Raw genomic sequence first — 9,935 nt, 5'->3', positions numbered from 1 at the left:
CTCCCATGGGTCATGAACCATGTTTTCTCTGGAGAATCCCCAACGCTGTCCTTCGGGGACCCGTCTGTAGATGGTGAGTCCTTCCTGTTACCCTCCTGGAAGAAGTTGCTGCATGTTCTAGTTTCCAGGGATTTTTTTTTCCCTCCGTCACTAACTGTTCTCTAAAGAGTTTTTACCAACTTAATTTTGGGAGTTTGGGGGACACAGGGATGCTCTACAACTGGGTTAAACCCCGATCGTTTTTTAATTTCATTTTGAGGCCGAGTCTTGCTACGTTGCTTCGGGTTTCAGTGAGTTGCTGAGGCTGGCCTTCACCTCGGGATCCTCCTGCCTCAGCCTCCCGAGTTGTGGAATCACGGGTGTGCACAAGCTTCCTGATTGAATTTGGGGGATACCCACTTTCAAGGCCAAACCAGAATGGGGAAGAAGGTCGAAAATACCAGAAGAAACCGAAAGCAGAACAGGGCACCGATTTGGGGAACTGTCTACACCTCCGTCCCACAAATGGAAACTCCCAAGGAGCATTGATGCGTGTGAGTTTTCAAATCCACTGTGACTTCTTCTACTTGATAAAGACATAAAAACACCCCGTGCCCCCTGCAAAATCTGGAGGAACGCGTGACAGTGGCCTCCCTCTGGTGGGTGGTCGGAGAAGATGCCCTTTCGCAACACTGGACGTGGTGGGATGGGAAATGGGTAGAATTCAATCCACTTGAAATGATTCGGTTATGAGAGGTGTAGACTAAAAGTGGATTAATCCACTTGGATGGACTCACTGGGTGGTGACTGCAGCAGGTGGGTGTGGCTGGAGGAGGGGGTCCCTGGGCTGTGCCTTTGGGGTCTCTGTCCTGTCCCTGGTGAGCAGAGCTCTCTCTGCCCCCTGGTGCCCTGTCCTGAGCTGCTCTCCTCCTCCAGGCCCTGCCGCCATCTTGTTCTGCTCCCCTTGGGCCAGAGCCATGGAGTCGGCCCACCAGGGACTGGACCTCGGACACCAGGAGCCCAGGTAAACTCTTCCTCCGTGTTCTCTTTGGTGGGCAGGAGGTCAAGAAGCGGAAGAAAGTAGACCAGTGGTCACTAGCGGATGGGAAGGGCGAGGCCGGGGTGTTGGAGGGTGGTTGGATAACGGGTAGCACGGTAGACTCTGACCCAAGGAGGGAGCTCCACAGACAGGGGGTGGGCCGTCCTCCACTAGAACCCAGTGCATATTCCACAGGTTTCCGGAAGAGATGGCGTGAGGGCTTCAAATGCAGACGTGACGGGAGGTGGACGTGCTGGATTCAGAACAGAACAGAACGTTAGCAGCGTCAGGGGAGGAGAAATGGAATCCCCAGATGACCGGCCGGAATCCAGTGGACACACGCTTCAGAATCCCCTCCCTCCCCTCGAGCGTGCATTGGACATCTCCGACGGTGGACATTCAATGATGGCGCTGACCCTTCCGCCAACTTCGTGTCCATAAAACGAAGGTGACCCTGGGTGGCCTTGGACGAATCCAAAGGAGACCTTGATAAAGAAGAAATGGTGGCGGCATCCAGCAGATTCTGGTTTCAGAGAGGAAAAGAAAGCACCGTGTTCCATGAAGACCCATGGAGGGAACCATTGGTCCAGTACCTGAGGGCAGGTTCCAGAGAATGAGATCGACCCCGAGCCAGTGGCCAGTGAGAAGGACAGGACTCCAGTCCTGCACCCTCGGTAGACTGAGTTGCCCCAACGCCATGACAACATGAGTGTCCAAGAGGCTCAGCGGGTGGGTGATCATGGCGCCATTTTGAGGAGATCACTGGTGGCCGTGGATGCTGGGGAGACCATCATGGCGCACACGGGCCATCGTACGGTACTGCGAACCCACAGAACATACAACATCGGGAGGTCACTCCGCAGAGAGGTCGACTTTGGGTAAATGGAGATGCCAATGTGGGTCCGTCCATTGTAACAGGGAACAGGGGGAAGATGTTGGTAATGGAGGAGGCTGTGCTATAGCAAGGGTTCGGGGGGTGTGGATAGTCTCAGTACTTTCTACTCCATTTGGAGGTGAACCTAAAATTTTCCTTAAAAAAATAAAGTCTATTAAAAATCAACCAAAAAAAAAATGACAATATTGTTGAGGGCATTTTCTAGTAACGTCTATCAGGTAGAGACCAGAGACGCTGCTACATGTCCCCATGATGCACAGGACAGACCGTCCCAGCACAGAACAACCCCGTCCCCCGAGCTGACGGTGCCAAGGCTGAGAAAATCCTTTCTCCGCGCTAAAGAACGGAGCTGCTGGAGATTTCACGGCTCCGTGTTGTCCTCTTAAACACTCATCCCCCAGAAACCATAAGGGAGGTGCTAACCCAGAAAATAGACGACCCCACCCGGGTTGAAGGATCTCGGCCCCGTCACGGAGGGCGGGAGACGGTGACGTGCCAACAGGTCCAGTGTTGACTTTTATTCTGAGCCGCTCAGAAGGTCGCTGCCACCTTGAGTTTGTCTCATCTGTCTCTTGGGAAGTCATCCTTCTGCCCTGGAGCGAAAGGAGAGCTCGCCGGATCCGCAGCAGCTCCGGCGGAGCCGAGCGTCCAGCCATCCATGATGACTCACGGGCCACAGGGAATCGTCTTAGAGGAGCTCAGAAGAAATCCTCTTAGCAGGAATTTGGGGCATGAGAGAGAAGGGGAGGGCCTCTTGGCTCATCCTGGCGGGAGAGGGGAGTCAGTCCTCTCTCCGCTGGGGGAGAAGAATCCGGAACACGTCCATACTGTTCTCTTTTTTTTTTCCTACTCTCAAATCTGTCTCCTTCTTAGCAGGAATTTTAAAAAATAAAATAAAATAAAGGGAGGGTCAAAGTGGACACACCATGGGTGGGGGTATCGTGGCGTGGACCCTTCCTCTCTCTGTTCGTTCCATGGCTGCCCCAAGCTGAGCTGCTGGTCTACACCACACCCATCCGCCATGATGTTCTGCCTCACCTCAGGCACAGACCCATGGAGCCCTCCAACTGTGAGCCACTGGAAACCTTTCGTCTCTTTAACTCTATTTTTCTCAGGGATTTTGTCACAGAAAATGGGAAGCACATAGCCCCTCACCCACTGGGGTCCCAAGATACCCGTCGTCACATGGAGTAGACGCCGTGTCCCGTGGAGAAACAAAGTGGGAACGTCCCGTGGAGATGGAGACCCCGCGCCTGTGGACGGTCCCTGTGTTTACCTGCCTCTCATCCTAGGAAGGGCAGCTCGGGAGAGCAGGGCCCTCTGCAGCTGGGCATCCTAGAGAGATGACCTTAATCGAGTTAGACAGGCTCAACTGGGACAGAAGGCGGCCGGACGCTTGAGCAAGCAACTGTGCATCCTGCACCACGGACAGGATCCGGGTGAAACATGCCCCGGTCTCCTCTCGGCTCCGGTCACCCCATCCAGGGTGCGTTTGAAATCTTGGCGGCCCCAAGGCTCACCTGGTTTGACCCCCGTCCGTTTCAGGATGAGAGCACATCGCCCAGGAAGGTCAGGTCCCAGATCCCACCCGGGAGCTCAGGTGGTCTGACTCTGTCCGGACGATGTGCCCATCTGTGTCCCAATGTCCTCAATTTACAAGCACACGAGTCCTGTGACATTGGCGCTCCTCATGGCTTAGGTATGAGGTGTCCCCTAAAGGTCCAGGTGTGAGACAAGGCAAGAACGCTCAGAGGTGAAATGATCAGATTACGATCATCCAGATGTGTTCCACACTCAGTGGATTAATCCACTTGGATGGACTCACTGGGTGGTGACTGCAGCAGGTGGGGTGTGGCTGTAGGAGGGGGTCCCTGGGCTGTGCCTTTGGGGTCTCTCTCCTGTCCCTGGTGAGCAGAGCTCTCTCTGCTCCCTGGTGCCCTGTCCTGAGCTGCTCTCCTCCTCCAGGCCCTGCCGCCATTTTGTTCTGCTCCCCTTGGGCCAGAGCCATGGAGTTGGCCAACCATGGATGGACCTCTAATTCCATCATGGAGACCCACCCTCGTGACCTCATTTAAACCTAATTACCAAAGGACCCAACTTCAGATCTCACCCCATTGTGAATTAGTGCTTCAACATATGAATTTGGGGGTGAATCACAATTCGATCCATAGAAGTTCATCATGGTGGATGAAACCTGTTCAACTCACGAAAGCTAGAAAGGAGGGAGAGGAAGAGCAGGAGGGAGGGGGAGGAGGAGATGGAGGAGGAGGAGGAGGAGGAGATGGAGGAGGAGGAGGAGGAGATGGAGGAGGAGGAGATGGAGGAGATGGAGGAGGAAGAGATGGAGGAGGAGGAGGAGGAGAAGGAGGAGGAGGAGGAGGAGAAGGAGGAGGAGGTGGAGGAGATGGAGGAGGAGGAGATGGAGGAGGAGGAGGAGATGGAAGAGGAAGAGGAGGAGGAGGAGATGGAGGAGGAGGAGGAGGAGATGGAGGAGGAGGAGGAGATGGAGGAGGAGGAGGAAGAGATGGAGGAGGAGATGGAGGAGGAGGAGGAGGAGGAGATGGTGGAGAAGGAGATGGAGGAGGAGGAGGAGGAGATGGAGGAGGAGGAGGAGGAGATGGAGGAGGAGGAGATGGAGGAGGAGGAGATGGAGGAGGAGGAGGAGGAGAAGATGGAGGAGGAGGAGATGGAGGAGGAGGAGGAGATGGAGGAGGAGGAGGAGATGGAGGAGGAGGAGGAGATGGAGGAGGAGGAGGAGGAGGAAGAGATGGAGGAGGAGATGGAGGAGGAGGAGGAGGAGGAAGAGATGGAGGAGGAGGAGGAGATGGAGGAGGAGGATATGGAGGAGGAGGAGATGGAGGAGGAGGAGGAGGAGAAGATGGAGGAGGAGGAGATGGAGGAGGAGGAGGAGATGGAGGAGGAGGAGGAGATGGAGGAGGAGGAGGAGGAGGAGGAGGAGATGGAGGAGGAGGAGATGGAGGAGGAGGAGATGGAGGAGGAGGAGGAGATGGAGGAGGAGGAGATGGAGGAGGAGGAGGAGGAGATGGAGGAGGAGGAGGAGGAGATGGAGGAGGAGGAGGAGATGGAGAAGGAGGAGGAGATGGAGGAGGAAGAGGAGGAGATGGAGGAGGAGGAGGAGGAGATGGAGGAGGAGGAGATGGAGGAGGAGGAGGAGGAGGAGAGGAGGAGGAGATGGAGGAGGAGGAGATGGAGGAGGAGGAGGAGGAGGAAGAGATGGAGGAGGAGATGGAGGAGGAGGAGATGGAGGAGGAGGAGGAGATGGAGGAGGAGATGGAGGAGGAGATGGAGGAGGAGGAGGAGATGGAGGAGGAGGAGGAGGAGATGGAGGAGGAGGAGGAGATGGAGGAGGAGGAGGAGGAAGAGATGGAGGAGGAGATGGAGGAGGAGGAGATGGAGGAGGAGGAGATGGAGGAGGAGGAGATGGAGGAGGAGGAGGAGATGGAGGAGGAGGAGATGGAGGAGGAGGAGGAGATGGAGGAGGAGGAGGAGATGGAGGAGGAGGACATGGAGGAGGTGATGGAGGCTCAGCATCCTGGTCCACAGGTGAAAGACTTCCACGGAGCCCTGTTGGTAACATATACACCTTTGAATCTGCATGGAACTTGGAAACAGAGGCTAAGGTATCTATGTTACACTGGGGGCCACCTGACATTGATGGGACCCGAGGACGTTATGTTCCATGACATAAGCCAGGGCCGGGTGTGGTGGCTCATGCCTGTCATCCCAGTGATTTGGGAGGCTGAGGCAGGAGGATGAAACTTGGAGGCCAGCCTCGGCAGTGTAGCAAGATTCCGTCTTGAAAATGCGCGAGCCCCGACTGTCAATCACGCCCCAATACAGCTGGGGAACCGTCGGCCCAGGGACCGCGTGCGATGCTGGGTATCAGTGACGAGGCACAGCCCTGATGTGCTGTGGACCTCCGCAGCCCGCCGCAGGGTCCAGGCAGTGACGTTCAGCTGGATTCCTTCCCTGGTGACCATGTGATGTGACTGTCCCAGAGAGCCACCAAAAGGTAGCAAATCATGAGTCCACATGGAAGCTCGGGAACCTATGTTCGTGGCCTTCTGCAAATAGAATGTCAACCTGGGAACGACCCTGAGTCCATCAAGAGAAAGACGGGGGACAGACAGACCTGGGTGGTGGGACACGAGGTTCAGGGGACAGTTCTATCAATGGTCCCCGGTGCTGACCCCACAGCTTCCTTCCCAGAAGCCCTGGACCTGCAGCCCTGCCTGGCCTCCGGGCACAGGCTCCGCCACCTTCCTCACACACCTCCTGTGACCTGCAGGGGACATGCAGGCGGGAAGTCACGTCCCTGAGAGGAGCCACGTGACCCTGAATGGGGGACTTCTGGGACCCTGACGCAGACCAGGTCCCAGGACCCAGGGGGACGAGGACCCTTCCTCCAACCCTAAAATCTGCAAGAACAGGTTCCACTGAGAATCAGGCAGCAGGGGCCAGGGGGACCCAGAGTGGCCATGGCCGTGGGGACTGGAGAGTCGGATGTCACCCTGCTGTCGGTCAAAGTCAGGAGGGACCTCGGTGGGGCTCTCTGGGAACTTCCCTGGGACCCCAATAAAACTGGAGGGCAGGAGAGACACGCTGTCCCTGTCCTCTCTGAGAGGACCTCTCTGTCCCTTGAGAGTGTCCCCTGCCCCTCTCCACCCCTTCAATATGCTCCTGCCTGTCACTCTGAGTGACAGGTCTGACGTCTTGCTGGCTTCATGGCAAGGACCCGGGTTTGAAGGGGTCTTGGTGCTGCTCACCCTGATACAGGGTGAGCGGGCTCAGGGGCCGCCCCTGCAGGACCCTCAGGGACCCTCCGCGCCGCCCGGGGCCCAGGGAGGGGACTTCTTGGAGCAGCGGCGCCCCCTGCAGGCGGGACGGGGAACAGCGGCCGTCGGAGCCCCCGGGTACCGCGGACGCTCAGGGACGTCCATCACCCCCTTTTGCTCCCCAGCTGCTAAAAATGAATATGATTTAACACACTAGGAAGGAGACCCCTGGGGACAGGAGGGGACAGGGTGCCAGGCGGGAGGGCTGGGGAAGGAAGCCCCCCCAGGGTTCCCGGTCTGTGCCCATGCACCTCGAGGAGCACCCACGAGGGTGTGTGGTTAGATGATCACCTCTGACCATCGAGGACTCGCTGCCAGGACAGGAGGGGACAGTGGTGACCGGGGGGGAGAGATGTGAGGCTGCTCCTGGCTCCTGGTGTGTGGGGCCCAGAGAGGCTGCTCCACCTCCTGCAGCGCACAGCACAGCCCACCCCAGAGCACCCCCAGCCCCAGAGGCCCCCAGTGCTGAGGAGAGAACCTGCCGTCAATCATGATGTTCCCAAGGGCCAGTCACGATCGTCACCGTGACAGAGGCAGCCAACAACCTGACTCTCCGTGTGATGAAGCAGTGGGTCACGTGGATTGCAGGGTCCAGTGAGCTTTGAGTTGTTGTGACCCCAATAAAACCATTTGGAGAAGGAGAAGTTCATCTGGGGCTCCTGGTGTCCGAGGTCCAGTCCCTGGTGGCCGACTCCGTGGCTCTGGCCCAAGGGGAGCAGAACAAGATGGCGGCAGGGCCTGGAGGAGGAGAGCAGCTCAGGACAGGGCACCAGGGAGCAGAGAGAGCTCTGCTCACCAGGGACAGGACAGAGACCCCAAAGGCACAGCCCAGGGACCCCCTCCTCCAGCCACCCCCCACCTGCTGCAGTCACCACCCAGTGAGTCCATCCAAGTGGATTAATCTGGATGAAGCAGACTGCACCATGCATTGGGTGAGACAGCCCCTGGGCTGGGCCCTCCGGCGGGTCTCCATCAGCTGTGGGGGAAGGGGACGGGGTGCTGTCCCCCCACAAAGGGATCGTGCCGGTGGCACTAACCAAGTGGCCCTGCAAACCTGTCCCCGTGCACGACTGCAAACAGGCACCTCGGAACCTCGGGCCACAGGGACCCAGCTGCAGAGCTGAGAGTCAGCCAGGTCAGCCCCAGAGAGCAGGAGGCCAGCTCCGTCCCCCGCTGGAAAGAACCGATGTGTTTGTGCCGAAGCCACTAAGCACCAGCCGGGTCTCCCAAAGGACAATAAAAGGGATCCGTTTGACGTCTGAATGGCCCCGGGGACACTGTCACCGTCACCCGATGACAGGGTGGAATCAGGAGCTGCAGGTGCAGGGTCCGGGAGCCCAGCGTGAATGACCCCCGGTGGCACCTTGGACAAAGAGGGACACAGGATCTCTTCTTTCTTTCTCTTTTCCCCCTGGACCTATTCAGTGAGTGACCACAGGACATTTTCCCTTCTGTTGAAGAACCGAGTCTCCCTCATGGCATGGCTAATGACAAGCCCTTGGGGCCTTTTGGGGGCCATGAACACTGTCCCCTCCTGGGCTGGACTTGTGGGGCCGCCTGAGGGGTTTCCACCGTGGACTGCGGGGACATCAGGGTCAGCAGGGGAACCGCTGTCCAGGGTCCCTGGAAACGACCGGAAAAATTCAGGGGCATCCTGGACCTTGTCCCTTGTCCCCTAGATCTGGGGTCAGAACCATCCTGGGCTGGGGACCTGTGGCCTTAGATTCTGCTGGGTCTTTCCTTCTATGTTATTTATTTTATTTTGGGTGATTTGGATCTTTGATGAGGTGGTGAGGTTCTTAATGAGCACAGTGATTTGCATATTCATAGGACATTCATACATATTCATGTCTATCTTATAGTATATGTTTATATGCTGATTTATAGGTAAAAATTTATATAATTCAGTCACATGAAATATATTATTAAACAATATAAAATATATTATTAAATTTTGTTATATAATCATATTATTATAAATAAAACTATGATATATAATTATACAATGATATATAAAATTATAAAATATGATTAATAATATATGAAATCATGACATATAAAGCTGTAATATGTAATTATATAAAATTATAATATATATTATAACATATAAAACTGTAATATATGATTATACAATAATATATGAAATTATAATACATGATTATATAATGATATATAAAATTATAATATATGAATTTGTAATATACAATCATATAATAATATATAAAATTACAATATATAAAACTGTAATATGTGATTATATAAAAATATAAAATCATGATATATGATTATACAATGATATATAAAATTATAACATAAAACTGTAATATATAATTATACAATAATATATAGAATTATAATATATAATTATATAGTGATATATAAAATTATAATATATAAAACTGTAATATATAATTCTATAATAATATATAAAAGTATGATATATAATTATAGAATGTATTTTAAATTACAATTTGTCTTATATATAATAACATATAAGATATATTATTAAATATATTATTAAATTTGTAATACATATATTATCATTTCATATTAAATATATTATTAAACTATATAAAATAAAATTATGTTGTATAATCATATTATTATAAATAAAACTAGGATATATAATTATACAACAATATATGAAATTATGATATGTAATTATATAATGATATATAAAATTATGATATATAAAACTGTAATATGTAATTATATAATAATATATAAAATCATCATATATAGTCATACAATAATATATAAAATCATTATATATAATTATAGAATTATTTTAAGCTATAATATAATCATATAATAATATACTAAGATATATTATTAAATATCTTATTTAAATTCATAATGCATATATTATTAATTCATATTAAATATATTCTTATTAAATACATTATGATATTTATATTATAAATCATAAATATATTTTTGATTTATAGTTTTACATATTTTATAATTGTGTATCTTTCTATATTTCATACATGTGGTACATTTTATAATTTATATATGCATTTTTTTATTTTTAATTTATATACATAACTGTATACATATGAATTATATTTTAAAGTATATTTAAATGTGAATTAAATACATACTAAAAAATATAAATGTATGTATTATCAATACGTTTTATAAAATATATGTATATGTTTTGCTG

The 9,935-nt window shown here is 51.2% G+C and overlaps 1 long non-coding RNA gene across 1 annotated transcript; it reads left to right on the top strand.

Annotated features, from left to right (window-relative positions):
* Positions 1–241: 241 nt before the first annotated feature.
* Positions 242–2,088, top strand: LOC139703473 (uncharacterized). The gene is made up of 3 exons (XR_011705771.1): positions 242–533; positions 916–1,003; positions 1,214–2,088. It is a non-coding gene; the product is annotated as an uncharacterized lncRNA (long non-coding RNA).
* The last annotated feature ends 7,847 nt before the right edge of the window (positions 2,089–9,935 follow it).

Source organism: Marmota flaviventris, chromosome Y (genome assembly GCF_047511675.1).
Source record: "Marmota flaviventris isolate mMarFla1 chromosome Y, mMarFla1.hap1, whole genome shotgun sequence".
Taxonomy (NCBI): Eukaryota; Metazoa; Chordata; class Mammalia; order Rodentia; family Sciuridae; genus Marmota; species Marmota flaviventris.
This window is presented reverse-complemented; position numbering and strand designations above follow the sequence as displayed.